General features: G+C 35.9%; 1 long non-coding RNA gene across 1 annotated transcript; it reads right to left on the reverse strand.

Annotated features, from left to right (window-relative positions):
* Positions 1-3,452: 3,452 nt before the first annotated feature.
* Positions 3,453-15,031, reverse strand: LOC140598570 (uncharacterized). Its single transcript, XR_012001021.1, has 3 exons — positions 14,964-15,031; positions 6,728-6,781; positions 3,453-4,466 (listed from the first exon to the last, which is right to left on the reverse strand). It is a non-coding gene; the product is annotated as an uncharacterized lncRNA (long non-coding RNA).
* Positions 15,032-22,540: the final 7,509 nt, after the last annotated feature.

The raw sequence follows: 22,540 nt of genomic DNA on the forward strand, positions 1-22,540 counted from the left end.
AGCGGTTTGGCGCCTGCCTTTGGCCCAGGGCGCGATCCTGGAGACCCGGGCTCAAATCCCACGTCGGGCTCCCGGTGCATGGAGCCTGCTTCTCCCTCTGCCTATGTCTCTGCCCCTCTCTCTCTCTCTCTCTCTCTCTGTGACTATCATAAATAAAAATTTAAAAAAATAAATAAATAAAATAAAGAAGTAACTTATGATTTATTTCAAAATTCTTATCAATATGTGGTTCACTGCATTCTTTTTGTTATAAGCAGCGATAAATAAGCTTACATTAAACTAACTTAGGTATACAAATGAATGGATTAACTCACACAACTAAAAAAAATCTAATAATGGTTTCAGGTACAACTGGATCCAGGAATCCAGAGCCATTAGTCTTTAAAGCTCCTATCTTATAGATTTAGCAGTCTTGACAGTCTGAAGAGATAGTCCCCTCAAGGTTCTTGTAATCATCCCTGAAATAATCACTGTGGCAGGAGATGGGTTATTCAGACAGCCATGCCTGGCTCACGTGTGTGTCATGGGGAGAAAGGATTTTCCCACCAAACTCTATGGAACATCACATTGAAGAGAGGTTCCCGTTACCAAAAGAATGAGGAAGTACCCTGAATAGGCACACATATCAAGATGTTCATGGTGGCTCTCTTTTCAAGTTTGTTTGTTTTATTTTTCCACTGTGACTCTTGAACTCTTAGTCTACACTATCAAGCTTATATGAATTTGCATAAGAAGCCACTCATCCCTGTTGGGCAGCACCCACATTGCTGTTGGCTACCAGCAGGCCAGAAGTTCTGATTTCCATTTGACATCAGTGGCTTTCTAGACACAATCATTTACACAGGCTGTGATTTAATACACCAGCACTAATGGCTCTTTCATATTTTTTCATTGTTAAAACACATCTAATTATATAATATTAGAAAGTCAACCCAACATCGATTCAGCCCAGCTTTACCAAATTAAGAGGAGGAAATAACCACTTCTCTTTAAGAAGAACAACATATTTCTCTAGGTTCCTTTTAATGTCATAAATATAATTATGTATAAGCAAATGATAAATATTGACTTAGTAATGATATCCTGATAATTGATATGTTGATAATTATAACACTGTTTTAAAGATTTTTTGTTTATTTATTTATTCATGAGAGACACAGAGAGAGGCAGAGGTAGAAGCAGGCTCCCTTCAGGGAGCCCAATGCTGGGACTCCATCCCAGGACCCCGGGATCATGACCAGAGCCAAAGGCAGACATTCAACCACTGAGCCATCAAGGTGCCCCTATAACACTGTTTTAAAGGGAAGATGAAAAAAAAAATGAAAAAAAAAATAATTAAAATAAAATAAAATAAAATAAAAAATAAAAGGAAGATGATACAGAGACATGAATTTACATGAGTTAAAATCAAATGAATTCTTCGATATGGACAATTCCTTAGAAACAGCATACATGACTCTTTTCTATCTCTTCAAGAAAAGTAAAATAAATGAAGTTTATTTTGTCTCAGTATTGTACACTAAAATAACACTGGCACCTTTACTTTGTTAAAAAAAAAAAAAAAAAAAAGAACTGGATATTTTGCCGAGATTCAAAAATCAGACTAAGGCATTTTACCTGCAATCCAACTAATGAATGATCTCACTGTTTTTGCCTGGTGTAATACCTTTGTGATGCTTCTTTTTCAGCAGCTACCAAATCTTGTTGGTTCAAAAATGAATGCATTCGAAAAAATGACTTGAAAATGTCACCACCACTTTGAATAACCTTCACAACAGCTTAGAGGAGGTCAGTACTGCGTCTAGGTTGGTGCACAAGTGAGGATGATTAATTTTTTAAAAGGATAATAATTCAATTTTAAAAGATACACAGTTACTCACCTTGAGTGCAATTGCCTATTTGTTCATTTTGGAGGTGGTTGGCAGGAAGCTACACAATGATTTCTGAAACTGCAAACGGAGGTATATAGCATATCATAATATATTTATTAAGGACTAATGCAAACCACATTGAGTTATAGGAAGGAAAATGTATTCCCCAGTGCTTAGAATTTACTGAACATGAAGAACTCAAATGAGATTGTTTAGTGAGAAGGAGGAGGACTTTCCATACTTACACCCCAAACAAATAAATCACTACTTATATCCTGGGAATATTTTCAAATAGACTATGTTTAATGATATGAGTAGTATTAATAACTGAGTTTATATTCACATGGCTTTTCTGCTTTACTTTTCAAATGTATGCTTCAGACTAGGCCTGCAAGTATCAAATTTACGTTCAGGACATAATCCTAGGGTATCAAGGTCAGTTATCCTTGAATTGTTCTTTTGTATTTAAGATAGCAGCAGAGTTGCTTCGCTGAATGGCTAGCTTGTATTCATCCACAAACAGTCCAGAATAATTCCGTGCAATGGCATAAGTGCATCTTTTAAAGCATCTCTATTTCATTCCAGGAAAAAGGGTCAGTGGGCTACATAGAAAAAAGAAAGCTTTCTTTCCCAGATTTGTCATCTGTTCATGATGCCATTTTGTTTAAACTTTTCTTTGTTTCTGAGTCAGTGTCCTGTGGCTAATTGATCAAATGTAAGTGACTCACAAATATGCCATCTACGTAGCTTTTCTTGGAAAAAGTGCTGCATCAAAGGAATGAAGCAAGGTTTTCAGAGGTTCCCACATGATACATCAGAGATCAGACATATTTAGGTGATATTTAAACAAATTTGCATTGAAATAAGCAAAGGAACAAAATGTAAAAGACCTAGTCTTGAGAGAGCTCAAGGAGGGTGGGGAGGAGCCAAGGTAGAGGGAGAAAGAATCTTAAGTAGGTTCCATGCCTACTTAAGTGCAGAGTCCAATTTGGGACTCCATCTCATAATGCTGAAATCATGACCTGAGCCCTCATGAGCTGGATGCTTAACTGACTGAGCCATCCAGGTGCCCGCACCGATACCTAGTCTTGAACCAGGAGATCTCAGTGCTAATTAGCATATCAAGAGATAAAAATTTATTAAAAATTATAGCCAAATATTCGTCAAGGTCAGTGATGGGCAAAGCATGTAAAAGAATGAAATCTGAGCAGGAAGAAAAAGAAGGCTTTTACAAGACACAAATATTGGTACTGGTAAACTTAAAAACTTTGACATAACAAAGAAAGCACATAGTGAAGAGAGCTGGAATAAGTGTTTATCAATTGGAGAGAAAATTAGTTCTGGCAAATATCTCTTTTCAAATACTAAAGTCAGTTTATCTTGACTAAAACCAAAATATCCAAAATAAAACAATATACAACAAAAAGAAATTAAAGCTAAATTTATCAACACTCTGGAAGGGACACAACTGGCTTTATAAGTCTGAAAACAAGGAAAGAACTCATAATGGAAATGATAGATTAGGAAAAATTAAGGTATTATGTACAAACATTAAAGACAAATAATACAGTAGGAGATATATTTGCCAAAAACGACTCAAACTTTATGGAAATCTTGAAGAAAAAGGTTCAAACACAGATAGGCAAGAAAATACATAAAAATATCTCTTTAGTGAAGAAATGAAAATAAAATCAAACACTTTTTACTTAGCAGACCAGAAAGTAAAGAAAAATAATTCCTAATAATAATACATAGTATTCCAAAAAAGGTACTAGTAATGTTGTAAACCATTGAAAGTTTTTGGAAAGCATTTTAACAATGCCTATCAAAAGCTGTAAAATATTCCACCCCATTGATTAGTTTAATTTCAGCTCAAGGATCCTATCCTAATAAAATAGTGTAAATATGCCAAAAATAGGAAACACAAAGATGGTTCCAAAATTATTTTTCTTAGCAAGACTGGTAGACTATCTCACAAAACTACAACTGATAAATATAATCCTTAGTAGTGTGGGAAAAATGTATGCTCTATAAGGCAAATGAAAAAAAGAAAAAAATAATATACACCACCATGATTACACTGATAAAAAAAAGCATTAATACTTTAATGAAGATAAGAAAGAATTCCTTAAAACAAGGACATTTACATTTGTAGAATTACATATTATTTTGTTTTATTCTATCTTTATTTTTCCAACTTTGTTAGTTCTGTGTCTCTCAGCCTTTCTCAACTTCCATTTCTTGTAAAATTGTGTTGTGGCAATAGCATAACCCCAGCAAGGCTGGGTATACATGAAGGCCTTGATTAGAGTTATCAAATCTGAATCCCATAGCTGAAGATGCCAGTTGCAGCCTTAATGTCTGTATTTTGGGGCAAGATAACACTTGCCCAGTCTTCTGGAAAACAGAAGGGTGCAGGAATCACATATGACACCAAATCAGAGGAAAATTATATACTACAGAAGATACTCAAAGGCAAAGGTAAAGGGCTTGCTTTCCTCAACCTTGATATTCATGACAGTTGGCATTAACAATAGCTTCATACAATCCTATGAAATTCCTTATGGCCCGGCTATAGACACTTCTTCCCATTCACTGTAACATCAAGACAAACATCAATGAAAACAGCATTATTATAGAGTGGTTTTGAGTTTGCTCTGTTTTTTTTTTTTTTTTTTTTTTTTGAAAAGTAAGTCATTACTTGCAACACACTTTACAATTAATCATACTCCTTGATGTCTTTTAATTCTCTTTAAATAAAAGCCCTCACTTTTAGTTCCTGCAAGAGCACAAACTAAAATAGCTTGAAAATCTTTGAGAGGCATCTAGAAGTAGAGAATAAATATGCCTTCTTAACATGAATTTTAAATTTTTTGATGTTAGAGTTTTTTGTACTTATAAATTCCCATAGAATCTTATAGGACTTCACTCAGTTCAAATTCTGTCAGTATCAATTTTCTCAGCTAAACTGACTGTGTACCATGAAGATTTGAGTCCACTGTTCTTCATTGTAAATGCAATACACTTGGCACTTGGTGGGCACTCAGGATATATTTTTAAATGAATTAATAAAAATAACTGTCCTGAACATTTTGATCATCTATTTCAAATATTTCTTATTTATGATTAATGCAATGCAGCTTTCTAGCATGCAGAAAATGTATATTTCCCTTGAGAAAGTAATTTACATTATTATGTACTCCTTTATTACTTTCTTGTTAGTTTACCGGGTTAAATCAACATGGCTTAGTGCAGACTAAACATTTAATTTAATCAATACAGACACATTAATGTAGGTAAATGAGGCTATGAAAAATTGAGTTTGGATTTAAATGCCTAAAGTAATTAAATTAACTGGATAATTAACAAAATTCCAATTCCACTTGCAATATGTGGACACGACCTTTGAAAATATAATTGGGATTTTTTTCCCTACTCTGGTAGAATTTTGTTCCAAAAAGTAAGTAATGCATATAGATAGTCACAAAAATCAAAGACAGTTGAGATTGAAGAAGCTTGGAATTTGTCAAATGTATTTCATTAGTTTGTCAATATTTTCATTCTAAAAATAAGGTTGAAGTTTAAAAATATTAAATAATTTAACCTGATTTTTGTTAGTAGATATACATCTGAATATAGGCTCTATTTCAAGCACAGTGTCTCTGCTATTGAAACATGCAGACTCAAGATCTGAGTTCATTTGTAAAAATAGATAATTTTGTACCTCATAGTCTAGTAAAAATCAAAGACTTCATAGTTACCTTGCTTGAATAACATATAAAATGGAATCTGGATCAACAAAATTTGCAGCCACTAATCATAAGTACATATATACCCCATAATCCCAAAAACATAATGGTAATAAACTACAAAGAATAATGGTAGATTACAGAATATAGAAAATATATACACTGGTTTTCTACTGGTTTCCATCTAAATTCTGTTAAAAGTTTCTATTACTGGGATTCACCTCATTAGAACAAGCAAATGTGGTACTTCTGCCCATAATCGAAGCATGTTCACATAAGCTAAGTATAATTGCAGAAAGAAACATATTTATAATATAAGCTGGTGAACTAATTGGTTTTTTTAAACTGTTTTTAATTTTAATCTCTACACAAATTTCTCACAATAAAATTTTTAGTAAAGCTGATTATCTTTTCTGCCTTCCCCTTTGCTTTTAACAGTTTTAGAAAAGTTTACTGTTTTTCCATTTTGTTCCAATCTCCAGTTTATATCAGCATCTCTCAAGATTATATATACAATATAAGTATCTTTAAAGCCTTGAAAAAAGTGAATAAATAAATCTATTTCACCACTAGATGTCACCAAAGATTTGTTCATAGTATCATTGACTCAGCATGTAGTCATCAGATCTGTCTGGCTTCTGTCAGAAAAATGATTTGCTCTATTTCTCACCCACTATTGATATGTATACGATGTATATTATATTGTATTATATGTATGTATTTAATAACAATGTGTATGTAGAATATCTATAATATAATAATATACGTGAATATAATTTCCCTCCAGTTTTCATTAGAAAATGAGCATAGGTTGGCCCTTTCACCCATGATATACCTAACTGATGTGGGAAATTATAACTCTAATTCACAATTCAAACTGTTCATATCACTATGAGCATTATTATGACCAAGATGAAGAATTTGGCAATTTTGCAAAGTTTAATTGCCTTAAATAATTTGAATATATATATACTCTTCATTCATTGAATTAATCTCTACAAGAAATAATAATGAAATTATTTGCTTAAGATTTTATGATAAAATTCCTTTAAAGAGCAAACTTCAAAGCCATATATATAATTTTATTTGATAATCCAATATAATCACCTCTTTTCTTGTTTTGAGTACAATGAAGTTTACTGGATTGGTAGACTTTTAAACCTAAAGACATCAAGAAAGAAAAATTAATAATAAAATAATTTAAATAATGAACAAGTTATCATAAATATAGACTTTTTTCTTTATAATGTGTTATCAGAAATCACTTTGAGTATTAAATATTTTTCCTGGATGTGCTTTGTAGCATATCTTTTTCCAAGACATAATGTGATAAAATTGATCCTATTTTAACTGAGTAATTTTTTTTTTACCTTTACTTAACCACTCACTAATTATAATTTGCTTTCTAGGACCTGGATGATGTTTTTTTGCAGATTTTACAGCTTAAAGAGAATCTTGATATTTTGGAGAATACATTGAATATAACCAGTATGGAACATTTAAGTTCATATTCATCACCAACTCAGCCCTCCCAAGAAAAAGAAAAGAAATTTTATACTGCAATACTGCCATATGTAATGTCTAGTCAAAGTTATGATGTTCCTGGTATGTTGATCATTGGTTATACTGATAATTTTGCTTTAGTGTGATAGTCAGGAAAGGGTGGGCTAGGTATATGTTTAATTCATTACCTATCTTGCAGCACATTTCCTGGCACATTTTATGTACTCTGTATGTATTTGTTGCAAGAATGAATAAATACAAAAATGATACATGACAGTAATTGTGAGAAGAGAGATGGTGTATTTTTCCATACTAATCACTGCTTCTGTAAATAATCTAAATGCCAAATGTAATATTAATCAAAGTAACATATTGGCAAAACATTTTAACATGGGCAATATTTTATTTCTGTCAGTTACATTTGCAAGTAGGCAGTGATTATTACCAACAATTCATGAATGGAGAAAATGAGCAGCTTGAGATAAGTTAATTGATATATGGAGTCACTGTATGTCACAAACCTTTCTTTGAACTTTAGTATGGATAGTCCACATGGCTTGCAACCAAGTAGTTCTTGGTATTCAAGTCCATGTTGACCAGGGCAGGATTTGGAGGAAATTGCTATGCTTTAAAGGTTTATTTATATCTAAGGAAAAGATATTTATGAGATAGAACATTACCAACAGAAATACATTTGGATTGCCTTTTGTTGTTCTCATCCTTTATTGGAAATATCACCTCTTAAGCCTTCACTTATTAAACAATATTTATTTAATGAGTATGATGTAACAGGGGACCCAACACCAAAGATCTCTGTTCTCATGAAGGTTGCATTCTTATTGAGAGAAATAAACATAAACAAGGAAGAAAAAATAAATAAGGATTTAAATAAATAAGATAGGATTTTAGATCATGAAGAAATTAGGAAAGACTGATTAGATAATAAGCAACTGGTGCCTGGGTGGCTCTGTTGGTTAAGCTCAGGTCATGATCCTGGGGTCCTAGGAAGGAGCTCCCCACATCTGACTCTCTGCTCAGTGGGGAGCCTGCTTCTCCCTCTCCCTCTGCTGCACTCCCCCATCCCTGCTTGTGCTCTCTCTTGTAAATAAATAAAATCTTAAAAAAAAAAAAAAAAGATAATAAATGACTAGAGAAGAGTGGTTTAAATTGAGTGATGAGGAAAATCTTTCTGAGCAGAAGGCACTTGGTCAGAGGCCTCAATGAGAAAAACAGGCATCCACAAGATCTGAAGAAAGAGAATCCCAGCAGAGGGGATTTCCGTGAAAAGAACTTAGGGGAGAAATGAACTTAGCATATATGAAGAACAGAAAAAGTTCTGAAGGCTGATGCTCAGCGAATGAAGTGGAAAATGAGATACAGCTATTTATAGCACAGGTATTGGCTAGATGACATGGGACCAGGTGGGCCACAATCAGATGTTTGGGAAGCCAGAGGGTTTTGACAGGGGAGTGAATGGCAAGGATACATGAAGAGGACTCTGGCTGTTGAGTAGAAACCAGATATTAGAAAGCCAAAAATGGGAAGAGAGAGCTCTTTCGGGAAAGCTTTATGCATTAGGGTAGTGAGAGGTTGTCATGGCTGAGATGGAGAAAAATGAAAGGATTCAGGAAACTCATGGCAGTACAGCCAATAGTACTTAATTGTTTGATTGGAGAACAAGAAAACTATAGCAATCAGGATGCCTGGGTGGCTCAGTAGTTGAGCGTCTGCCTTCAGCTCAGGGTGTGATCCTGGAGTCCCGAGATCGAGTCCCACATTGGACTCCCTGCATGGAGCCTGCTTCTCTCTCTGTGTCTCTGTCTCTGTCTCTCTAGAATAAATAAATAAAATCTTAAAAAAAAAAAAAAAAAGAAAACTATAGCAATCAAGGTGTTTGAGTAACTGGGTGTGCCCCATTAGTACCATAGACAGCACCGGAAAGTCCTAGGAGAATCTAAAACTTCTGTGTTTGACATTTTAAATTATAAGTGCTGTTAAGTCTGAAAAGCAAAGATCCCACCTAAACAGTTGAGAACTCTACAAACAGGTAAGGGCTAATGGTATAAACTTGAGATGTCAACATCTGTGTAATAACCAAAGGCATAGTACTCCGTGGGATCATAGAGGGCCCAAGACTCCAGTTTTGGGAAGGCTGGTAGATTTCATGGTATGTACACAAGGAAATTCATACCTATTTCTATCTTATAAAAAAAAAGTATGATGTAAATTCACCTGAACCTGAGGGAAAAAAAGAACTGTGGAGGAATAATAAAAGAAAATGTAAAAATAGAAAAATATATAAAGAAAGAGTAGAGGGAAGAGTGAGCAGTGTTGTGAATCCATTTAAGATTGAGGCTATGCATATAATGCTGGGCTTGTCAGGACCTTTGTGTTCTCCAGCAACATCCCCCTGTTCTGCAGCAAGTGTAGAGTAGATAGATAGTTGCATCATTCCAGGTGAATAAGCAGATAAGGTTGGGTTTTCTCAGGAGAATTTGATGAAGATCCATGCCTGGAAGTTGGTGCAATGCTTAGTCCAATGCATAATACTAAGAAGTGTGTGTTCTGAGAATTTGTCTGTCTTCAGTACCTGCCTCTGAGGTAGAGATTCCCACTTTGTATGTGTGATGCTTACAGAGAGAGCCATGACTCTCACAAAGTCCAGAGCCAGAGTGGTCTTACATTTAAAAAGTTTGGGATCCCAATTTTAACACATAAGATTTATATGGGTTCAATGATGTGAATCATAGCAAGTTGCCCTTTCCTACTCTCCAGAAAACTCCTGGATCTTCCATTTCTTTCAGCCTAAAGGGCTCTTTTGATTCAGGCCATCTGATATTTTATCCTTAGTCAAAATTTCTCGTAGAGTTCTTGAGAGGTTAGCTGTTGCTTGGGTTATTGAGCTATTTGGAATCATTCTTTTTATGTTTGTCATTGTCACCACATCTGCTTTAATAGAAGTAGTTGAAACTACATTTCAGGATATTAATTGTACTAGAAATCTCAACCTGGGCACTTTCTACATCACATCTCCAAAAAACCCCTTGCTGTCAAGTTTATCCTTAGACAGTGGAATCTTTGTGCCAAAGACAATGTCTTATTCAACCTGGTATCTACATCACATAGTTCTGTGCCTAGCACAGAGTGGGTGCTCAATAGATGTGTTTTTGAATGAACAAAGAAGTGAATGATTCTGCTGAGGAGTCTGAGACACATGCACAGAACACTGAGTCAAGAAGGGAGAAAGAAATGAAACATTAACCTGTGGGAATAGGTAGGCCTTTTATTGTGTTTACAACTGAAAATTCAGAGAGCAGATTGAACGTTCTGCCCAGATCACTATAATCCAGATGATTACAGAGTTAGAGTGGTGATTTAGACCTAAATTTTGTTTGCCTAGATATGCTACATGAAGTGTGTAACTATTCATTTTCTCACATTTCTTTGACCAGGGTCACTGACTGTTTTGTTCTCTTTGAAAAAAGGTGTTCCAGAACCAACACAAGACCCTAAAGGTGTAGTAGATTCTGAAATACTGGAAGAGAAACCCAAGATAGTTATTTCATTCATAAAGAATCTTACAGGTAAGTTTCATAATATGATGTACAGCTAGGTACCCACTCTTATCATCTGGAAAAGATGCAACAAGTAAGAAGTAATTCATCTCCCTACCACCAACCTTATTTTTAGAATATCTGTCCTATAAATATAAGGTGTTAGATTTTAATTATATGTTCATATGCTTTTTACTTTGCTAAACCATTAAATATATTTTTTATATATTTAACTCTAAAATAACTCTGGGGCAAGGGATGACTTAAAAGTACAATTTCTTCATTTTATCCTGCAGATCCACTATATACAGTTTATTCTATAATATGAAAAGAGGAATCATATTAACTTAAATGACTCATATTAAAGTTTTGGAGGCATAAAACTAAGCCACACTAATGCTGTGAGTGAAACTCATCCAGTTATAAAAAGTTTTGATGACTCCTCTATTACCTGGATATCTGTGAATAGCATGTTAATCGCACTTTGTGAAAAGGCAAAGCCTTCCAAAATGGGGGAAATGGTGATTAAAGAATTTAAGAAAATGACCATATGCTCCCTGCCTTTTTGACACTGCTCTTAGTTGTTATTCTTTTGGGCTTTCCACTTGGTTAAAATAACATATTTGCACTTGCTTGTATTTTTTAAAATACCATCTTCATTGAGATATAATTTGATACCATACATTATAACACATAATTATGTATACAGTGTATAAAATCATGGTAACACATGGTATATTGAATTCATGTTTGCCAATAAACATGGAAAAGCAGTATGTTTGTGCCTCAATTTGTAACACCTATACCTTAATGAAGACAAGGAAGAAAGGGAACTGCTACACAGACACAAAGAGTTACAACTAAAGTGATCTTTAGAGGATCAAGAACAAGTGAACTTAAAGAAACAGAGCCTCTCCCATTGTTCCCCTAGGCTTGCCCCTGAAAGGAATTAATTCCTTATGTCCACTGCCTCTGTTGAGAACCTAGCCTGTGCCAGACACTGACTATATATCAATGAACAGGACAGACATGGTTGCCACACTGGAGCAATGGGAAAGCCTAGCAGAGAACAGAGGACAACAGATGTGTACTCAGTGCTAGGAGAAAGCTAGAAAGAAGACCCTATTTGAGACAGAGTAGTCAACAGATAAAATTAAATATGTTTGTCTCATCATTCATAAGTTTAGCTCTATTCCCACTTCCAAATTCTCATCCCAGGTATGGAAGCAGTAAGGCAAAAGAGAACTAAAATGTTTTTTCATTCGTTAAGCAAACATTTTATGAGGGCTTTCTAGGTGTCTCAGGTCTGTGCTAAGTGCTAGGAAAACAGACTTAAAAAGTAACCAATACAGTGTATTTAGTGGAGAAAATAATATGTGAACAGTTATGACCAGTGGCCACAAGTACAAAAAAAAAAAAAAAAAAAAAAAAAACAAAGAGATATTGGGTGCAAGAGGCGTAACTGTGACTGAGAAGTCTTCAGCTAAGAGGTACCATGTGAGGTGAGATTTTAAAAGCAAAACATTCAAGAAAAGGGTGAGGACAGAACTAAGGGAAGATGAGCAAAAAGAAATTATTGGGAATGGGGAAGGGCGATAGAAAAGACAAAGAAAAAATGAAAGAAAGAAAAAAGCAAGGAAGTAAGCATATATTTATTAAAGAACATAGCACATATGAGAAACTGAAAGTTGTTTGATGTGGCTGGTGAGACAGTGTAGTGAGTAGCAATAAATAAGTTTGGGGATGTTGCCAAGCACTAAATATTGAAAGGCCTTATATGCCAGTCTAAGTTTTATCTTATTGTGAATAGGAAGCCATGTGAGGAACTTTTTTTTTTTTTAACTTTTATTTTAAATAGGAAAGCATTTCTAGTGCTACTGGCATTAAGGTATTTAAAAGGCATCAAAATCTGGTGCATAGCAGCTCTGGCTTATAGAGGCTTTTATTCCTTGAGGACAGCAGAGCAACCCCAGAGGGTCTTGCAAGAACCCCTCGTGAGGGAGCTACCCCAGGGGCAGGAGGGTGGAAGTCCGGCCGGCTGTCTGGAACTTCATGTCAGGGGCCGCCACTCACAACCCCTCCAAAGGAAGCTGTAGGCTGCCAGCTACAGGCCCTGAAGCAAATCTCACTATTCAACTCTGACACAAAATTTAAAGAAAATATGAAAACACTCAGCTTCAGGAGGGACCAGTGATAACAAGTAATATGATCAAATTTGCATGTTTTGACAGATCATTCATTATGTTGAAGGAAAATAGTTTGTAGAGAAGGACATCTGGAAGCAGGAAGAAAAGTACAGAAGTATGTCAGTAAGTCAGGTAAAGTAGCCAAATAAACTAAGGCAATGGCAAAAAAGTAGACCTGAGGGATGCTAGGGAGGTAGAACTATCAAAGATGTTTGTTACTGCATGGAGGTGGTAAGTAAGGAAGAGGCCTAAAATGATAACAGGGTTTATGGCTTGTGTGATTGTATTAACATTAGTGTCATTAATTAGGAGAGGACAAGACAATGAAGAAGAGCTTAGAGAAATGGAGATGAGAAACAACCAATATTACTGAGTGTGTTCTATGTGCCAGAAACTTTTCTTCTGCCACAACTTAATCTGTATTTGTGGCTAAAACCCAAATGGGTATCTCCAGCCAGATGTTCTTTCCCGAGTTCTAAATCTGTATATTTGAATATCTCCTAGATATTTTTATTTGGATGTTTTGATAGTGTCACAAAAATTAAGAATTGCAAAGTGAAACCTAGATAATGAAATTAGATCTAAGAACAAAAGTACATGAATGTTCTTATTATTTTGTTAGATCATGATTTTTTTCACTGAAACTATAGAAAGGAAGAACATGGTAGGTGTGGTGTAGAAACAAATAAATTAGATGTGGCAAAATGATGAAGGAATATTTACTTATGGACATTAATTTTTTTTCCAATAAAAGCAAGATCATCCATAGAAATCAATAGAGGTAAGTTGACAAATTAGAAGACCAGAGGGGAAAACAGTTAAGGTTTGAGATCCCACCTCACACCAGTGAGAATGGTGAAAATTAACAAGGCAGGAAACCACAAATGTTGGCGAGGATGCGGAGAAAAGGGAACCCTCTTGCACTGTTGGTGGGAATGTGAACTGGTGCAGCCACTCTGGAAAACTGTGTGGAGGTTCCTCAAAGAGTTAAAAATAGACCTGCCCTAGGACCCAGCAATTGCGCTGCTGGGGATTTACCCCAAAGATTCAGATGCAATGAAATGCCGGGACACCTGCACCCCGATGTTTCTAGCAGCAATGTCCACAATAGCCAAACTGTGGAAGGAGCCTCGGTGTCCATCGAAAGATGAATGGATAAAGAAGATGTGGTTTATGTATACAATGGAATATTACTCAGCCATTAGAACGACAAATACCCACCATTTGCTTCGACATGGATGGAACTGGAGGGTATTATGCTGAGTGAAGTCAGTCAGTCGGAGAAGGACAAAAATTTTATGATCTCATTCATCTGGGGAATATAAAAAATAGTGAAAGGGAGCAGCCTAGGTGGCTCAGAGCTTTGGCGCCGCCTTCCGTACGGGGCCTAATCCTGGAGTCCCGGGATCGAGTCCAACATCAGGCTCCCTGCATGGAGCCTGCTTCTCCCTCTGCCTGTGTCTCTGCCTCTCTCTCTCTCCATGTCTCTCATGGATAAATAAATTTTTAAAAATCTAAAAAAAAATGGGATCCCTGGGTGGCGCAGCGGTTTGGCGCCTGCCTTTGGCCCAGGGCACAATCCTGGAGACCCGGGATCGAATCCCATGTTGGGCTCCTGGTGCATGGAGCCTGTTTCTCCCTCTGCCTATGTCTCCGCTTCTCTCTCTCTCTCTCTCTCTGTGTGACTATCATAAATAAATAAAAATTTAAAAAAAATAGTGAAAGAGAATAAAGGGGAAAGGAGAGAAAATGAGTGGGAAATATCAGTGAGGGTGACAGAACATGAGAGACTCCTAACTCTGGGAAATGAACAAGGGGTGGTGGAAAGGGAGGTGGGCAGGGGGTGGGGGTGACTGGGTGACGGGCACTGAGGGGGGCACTTGACAAGATGAGCACTGGGTGTTATACGTTGGCAAATTGAACTCCAATAAAAAAATATACAAAAATAAATTTAAAAATACAAGTAATAAAAAGAGTGCGAAAGCCAAAGTGGAGCAAATGAAAAGATGAGTATCATTGACAGTCTCACTAATATGAAGATAGCGATCTTTTTAGTAGCATCGATCCATAGGGCTGTTTGATTTTTGTAGGATAATTTACCAATCCAGACACAGGAATGAAGAATATAGGTGGTCGGGTTGATCCAGGGCTGGACTTTTGCTAGATGGATCCCACAGGAAAGTAGAAACAAGAATTTTGTGAGTGTTGATTATAGATTTTTAAGTTAGGTTTTAAAGGCCCAAACTTATTATCAAAGAAAATGTTTCAGAGGGAACATTTTAGATTGAGATGAAAAAATAAAAGTCATGGAATGAAATACAAATAAAATGTAGTGGAGAAGGTAACTGGAATGACAGGAGACTAGCCAGAGGGTGGGATGTTAGTAGAGTATTTCAGAGGTGGAGCCTGGATGATAAAAAACAAAAAACAAAAAACAAAAAAAACTATTTGCTTGGAGATGGTGACTGAAGAGGAAGAGAAGAAAAGGTCAATGGCTTTGACAACACGAAGGAAATATGACACTAATTTGTCAGATGGTCCACCCAATATTTGGAAGTACTTTAAAGGCCACTAATACAACTTCCTTAAACAGAAACTGAAGGTGTAATCTTCAATACATCCTGTCCAAGTAGCTGTCATCCTAAACATAAAATCATGACCCATAATAGAACCTCTTCTAGGAATTATTTAATTCCTGTTCTCTACAGTGAGTGTAAAATAAGTCAGTGATATGCCCTCAGTTTTTTATTTAACGACTTTTTTGTGTAGTTTGTATTTTTTACTTTTTTTTTTTTCTTTTCAGAAAATAGTTGACAGGATTTGGAGAGATGGAACTTTAGATTCCTTCTCAGTCAAATCACTTGAGCAAAACTCCTAGAAGGAGGAGCAATGAGGGCCGTAACTAAAGTTCTCTTAGAGCTGACATTTAAATTACTTTTCATTGAAGAGGCACGAAACCAATCTCCATTTTCCCACCCCAGCTACTGATGCCAGCTCTGTTATCTTAAACTCCCAGGTTTGGCAGGATATCAGACAGCTAAATCTTATTTTTTCTAACTCTCATCTGAATGTAGCCCTGGACCTAATATGAAAGCAAACATAATTCCAAATGTCAATATCTAGACTTCAGAGTTTTAAAACTGTTAGAAGATTACATCATTATCAGCCTCTAGTGAGTGAAAACTCAAGGCTGCTGACCGCCCCCCCTCCCCTCTTTTCCTCACTGTGTCTCCAAAAATGAATCAAAGGAAAAAAGTTTTACTTCCCTTCATCTGCAAGGAGGAGCCTTCATCTGCAAGGAGGCTTACTGCCAGCTCCAAGGATATAATGGGCCCATAGAGCTAGAAGAATCTAATTAAACCTGAGTGAAAGGAGTGAGAAGACAGCTGCAGGGGCTCCACAAACAAACCTGGACTTCTCCTAAAGCTGTTAGGACTCACTTCCTCACTGACTGGCAGAGAGAAGTCACTGAATCTGGAAGAGAGCTAACTACTGACTTAATAGTTGGATGTCATGATTGCTTCGTTACCACACTTGGCTTCTTCAGGCATACTGAAGATTGGTTTGCCTATTCTATTCCCTCCACACTTTTGGCAAGCTTAGAAGCCAGGTGATCTGATTTGGGGACCCTGGGTTGGTGTTTAAAATAATGTTTTTTGTGACATGGAGATGAACAAAAACGGTAATAGCTGCTAAAGCAAAACTCAACCCAAAAACTGTAGGAAGAGCAAGCGTCAATTGGATAGTATGTACGGCTAGATTTAAAATCTCTAAAGGTTATATAACATTCAGTTATATTTCCTGTGTGTTACTCTTGTTACTATAGTAATTTCTCTTTTCTTGCCACAGACTACATTACACTGTAATCTCTATATTCCCATTTAACCCATGACCACCAAAATAATCATAATCCCTACTTTCTCACTATTATTTTGGGGCATTCTGTTGGTCAGTATTCCTAGGCATTTCATTTACCATCTTAAGTAAAAAAAAAAAAAAAAAGTGTATATATTGTTGCTTTTGCTGAATTCTTTCATTATCAGAACATACTCTTTCATATTTTAAAATGAAAGAAAATCTCATTTCTTTTACTTCAAACCAGTTAAGAAGAAGGTAGACATATTACAAGTATTTCACAGATTTCCAAGCATAAGTAAACTTAAAAATGATATGCTTTGGTCTTTCTCTACAATTTAGCTTGACAGAAGGGCCTATGTCAAATGATGGGCAATTTAAGAAGCTTGATACTAATAGTTTTGAAAGCTGTGCCCTCTGCTCAGGTGGTCAGCACTCAGGCACAAAAGCACATATCCTGGGGAAAGTTATTGAACAGCTAAAGCAATGCACGTCGTGTCTCACAATGATAAAATGAAGATCCAAAGAGAAGACCAAGGTCAGTTAGAAATACTTTTCCTCAGGATGGTGGTCATGCGTCCTTCACCACACATGCCTGTCAGACCAAACTACCTGCCATTTCCTGCTGTGCCACCATTTCCCATAACTCAATGCCTTTGATCACATGTTACACCTTTCAAAAATTACCTCTACCTACTTCTCTGCCTTCATTCTTTATAATTCAACTACTACAACCTAGGTGGAACATTCTGTCATTATTTTATATGCTTCAATGGCACACTGTCTATACCTACATTACGATGTATATCCCATTGCTCACTGAAACTGCTTACTAGCTGGCCTTGTCTCCTTGAAATCAGGGACTATGCCTTCTTCATCCTTGTACACCCAATATCACATACAGTGCCTGGCACTTTAGAAACACAGAAAACAATGTTTGATTGTGTTTTAACAAAGGCAGTATTTATAGCAGTGAGCTCGAGAAGATAATAAGAATTCTGACAAAGGCATGTTATTTAGTGGTGTTATAAATGAAGAAATAACATTTGATTATATGTAAACTAAAATAAATTTTATAGATGACATCCAACTTAGCATGAGAGATGTCAGTACGTTCAGAACAGATAGCAAAAAAGAGTAGGCATCTTTTGATATAAAATTAAAAAATGTTAGACAAATGGGACGTAGGAAATGAATATAAGCAAGGTAAGTCAAGTACTTAGAATAAAAAGAAAATTACAATTAGCCAGATGGATGTTTTTAGTAACATTTTAGAAGAGAAATAAGATCCAATAGATGATCAAAAACTGGATAAATGGAAAACATTCCATTAAAACGTTTAAATTAATAAATGAAGCAAATATAAAACAAAACACTGAGTTTAAAGTTAACTATAAAAACAACAAGAGAACACAGATAACAGAAGGATAATTATTAAAGTGAATAATCAGATAATTCGGAGTAGAATGAAGCAAGAGGATTAAACCGGCTGTTAAAAGAAAGGAAGGGAACGATTGTTTTGTTGAAGAGCTTTACAGTAAAAGCCAAAGGGGAGGGTAATGAGGACCTAGGTGTGTGTGAGAAACTGAAAAAAACCCAAAAATACACATACACAAAAACACAATGAGGACACAGTGATGTTCTGAAGGGTGATAGGTATTTGGCTTGACATTCAAAATCTGAGTTGAAATAGGCAAAGCCTTTCATTTTCATAGATCTTCAAGTGTTTTTCTATGGTGTTGACAACGATGCAAATGGATATTTAACTTATAATGAAATGGAGAGTCTTCTAGGAGAAGAGACACCGGAACAAGAGCAACTGGAGCTATTTGATGCTGACAATAACACAATGTTCTCCTATCTTGAACTAATGAGAGCGTTTGGACTGATTGGTAAGGCCCTTCAGTGGTAAGGCCCTTCAGAGACGGAAATAACCAGTGAAGGTCAGGGAACAGACAGCTTTGAATAATGTTCTGTATTATAGCCAAAAACTAGCAAGACACACACAGTTTACAATTTTTAGTTTACAACTTGGAATTTCTAAAAGCAAAGACTATTAGAAAAAACTCAAAGATATCAAAAAACATGGCATCCCAAGCTACACACAATGATAGAGTAACAGATCATTCAGTTACTGAATGAATGAAGAATGCATGTTTTCCGGAGGTTAAGGAAAAGCATAAAAATCTTTCTCTGTACTTGCTTAAAGGGTTTTAGGATGGTGCTTGTACGACCAAAACTTTAGAGCCTAAGAAGTAGGAAGTGATGCTGTAGAAGAAACTAGAAGGCTACCATTAATTTAATAGAATAAAAAAGCAATATAGATGGCATTAAACCATAGAGACTCTAAAATAGCATTTGTAAAATTGTACTATTTCCCTCATCTGTTTCTTTTCTAGTTAGTTTTCAATGAATCTATCATGGAAGAAATTTGAAGACATTTACCATCAATATCTAGTACTTTCCTAACCAGTGATGTGAGGAACAGCAGACTGAGATAGAGATGGCTATGAAGAAGAGATGCTTGGTAAACTAAGAACATTCTGACATAGAAAATAAGGGAACATTTTTTAGCTCTTAAATCTTTTGAAGACACACTAGAGCTGACATCTGAAACTGACAGATTAATAGAACACGCTTGGCCATGAAACTGAAATTCCATGTAATCAACTACTAATAAATTTACTTTTGCAATTATTGAATTGCAGTCATTTCCCTCTTATTTGAAAAGATATATGATAGCCAGCAGAGAGATGTTTTGTACCTTCCCATCTCTATGTGCACAAACACGAGTTAACTCTTTTCTACTCCCCCCCACCCAGGGATCATACCTATGTTGACAGCCACACTGCTAGATTATCTACAACATAATAGGGCCCATATGTTTATAGATACCTGGGTATTGTCAAAGTCTCACATTTCCCAAACCCCATCGACTTCTCTGCGTTCTATATTCAAGACCTTTAAAGCTCTTTGGTTGCTTTTGCTCCCTCCTGCCTTCTCTCTGGGGGGATAAATAAATAAAATTTTAAAGAAGATGGATTGCCATTCCAAAATACAAATTGCATGGTTGGAAAGCCATCCATCCAATTCAGATAAGCCTCTCTGGAATATCACTGAGATACAGCAAGTGAATAAAAATACATAGCGAAGAGCAGAGGAGGTATTCTGAGGCAGCTTTCTATCTGAAACGTCTACCTCCTCCCCAGGTGGTCCTTGTCTTGCTACCCACACCTTTCTTTACTGCTTCCTGGGAGGTGAACCTGCTACAACCCTAAGCTGAGATAGGTTCTTGAATGCCTGCCACCTATCAGTTCTGGGCCTTTCTTTGATTCTCCCAGGCAGCCGGCTGCACCTGCAGCATCTTCTGTTAATATCAGATATATGAGCAATACTACTAAACAAGTGAGAGTCAAGAGAATCAGAGATAAAATTCATCCTGGCGCAGATCCTTTTAGAAGCAGCAATAACATAAGAGGCAGGCTTCCCCTGGAGAAAGGTAGGGTTTCTTTCCATACCAACCAGTTGTACAAGAATTTTGACTTATTAAGAGGAAATTAAAGGGTATGCACGGCTTGCCAGTTTACAGATCACTGAACTATGCCCCAGAATCAGTTCATGGGGTCCCACAGCCAAAGGGCCGGGCACTCAGCCAAGCCTTCCTCCCCACACCTGGAAGGAAGCACTATCTCTATATTCATTGCTTTTGATGGACCTTACATTCTAATGAAATATTAATTAATAAATGAGGATTTTTTAATGCAGCTGGACATTTTCTCAACTTAGCCTTCTTTAATTTGGAATTCTTAAGCTTCCAATTGTGTTTCCATAGTTGGTTAAAAAGAACAAAAGCATCATTACATACATAGGCACAAACCATGCATCTCACACCTGGAAATGGTAAGGCAACTCGGAAAACACTGAACGGTAGAAAACCCAGGAGAGGAAACTAAAAGCTTGGCAGAGAGAAGGGGTGGGGGGTGGGGGTGAGACCAAAATAGGGATAGTACATACTTTGAAATCTGGAACCAGAGGCTGACATACTCAAAGTTAATTGTTTTCACAAATGGTAAAATCAACACATCCATTCCCTTGGATCTGTGGAATGCCTGAATAAACTTCCTTGCTTTCATCTTCCTGAGACCCCCAATGAGAAACTGTCATGTGTCAGCTGAATTCATTGTAAGACAAAATGTTATTCATAACTAGAATCTAAGTCTCAAAATGTTTTTCTTCTAGAATAAATTCGAAGATGGAAGTTCCAGAAGACATTCAGAGCAGTAGCTTGATTTTATAACGATTTCACCCTATTTTCACAATGTTTTATCAAGAAATGTTATGGGGGTACATCTAACCTAGTTGTTAAGACTTGCTAGTTCTTTTGAACTCTGTTCAGTTTCAAAGACGTTTTTGTTTCTTGAAATAGACTTTAAGTCATATACTGTCCTTCTTAAAAAATAAAGAAGGAATTTTTGGTTTAATTTTTTAGAAACTAATTTCTAAAGAATTGTTTAGTATAATTTATTTTTTTAATTTTATTTATTTATTTTATTCATGAGAGACACACAGAGAGAGAGAGAGAGAGAGAGAGAGAGAGAGAGAGGCAGAGACACAGGCAGAGGGAGAAGCAGGCTCCACGCAGGGAGCCCAATGTGGGACTCGATCCCAGGACTCCAGGATCATGCCCTGGGCTGAAGGCAGGCGCTAAACTGCCGAGCTACCCAGGGATCGCTGTAAAGAATTGTTTAGTATAATTTAAATGCTAACTATACACATGTACACACACGTACAAAGAGAGTTAGTATTAACATTACATATTAGTATATTTTTACTTTGGTATACACATCATTAGTATTTGTTTGCTTTTTTTCCTATTGGCCAAGGCTCAACTAATTTGGTTCACACTGGCATTTTTAATAACTCTAGAACTGCCTACTTACTCATAAATTCAACTTATATCCAGAGGCCATGATGAATCAGGATCAGAAGCAGAATTGACCATTTTCATGATATCATAGCCTTGGGCTATTCTAGACACCTGGTCTCTAACTGCCAGTTCTTTTGATTTGTGAACAAAATGCACTCACTCAGAAATATCATACCACATATCAACACTAACATGAAATTTAACATTACATGCAATTTACCTAAGATATTTATACTCAAAATTTCTGATTTTCTGCTAAAAGTAAGTAATACCCATGTACTTCAGCCAAAATTTCATAAGGGTAACTAAAGTAAAATTAGCATGGATTTAAAATTTTTTTTCCTTTCAAAAATATTAGTTGTTTGACATTTCAGTGCAGTGGTATAGTAAGTAAAAGAGTAATGGATCCTTCAATAGCAAAATTATCTGTTTGTATCTAAGATCTCGATGGCAAATTATTTTTGGTTACACTCTTTACCTTATTTCTTTTTTTTTTTTTTCTTTACCTTATTTCTGACCTAAACGGAAAATTGATCTTAATAGTAGGACTAAGTATCCATGGCTCAGTAGAAATAATCTTTTACAAGTGTGGATACTATATTGAAATCAAGCTAATTCTGTGTAATAAGGAATGAACACTTACTGCACAAAATAGGTTATTGAAAGAATAAAAACCAACTGTAGAAATCACATAACAATAAAATATTTTTAATCATATAAAATTCAGTGAGAACTTCAGATTTTATTAGTTAATAAATGAAATGCTTTGTAATACCTGAGATAGTTAATATTGGTGTTAGCCTTCTTTGAGTAGATTTACACTATTATAATTGTTTTATTTTAATAACATCATTTTATATGTAATTCTTATTTTTCAGTCAACTTGGATTACATA

Source organism: Vulpes vulpes, chromosome 4 (assembly GCF_048418805.1).
Source record: "Vulpes vulpes isolate BD-2025 chromosome 4, VulVul3, whole genome shotgun sequence".
Classification (NCBI taxonomy): Eukaryota; Metazoa; Chordata; class Mammalia; order Carnivora; family Canidae; genus Vulpes; species Vulpes vulpes.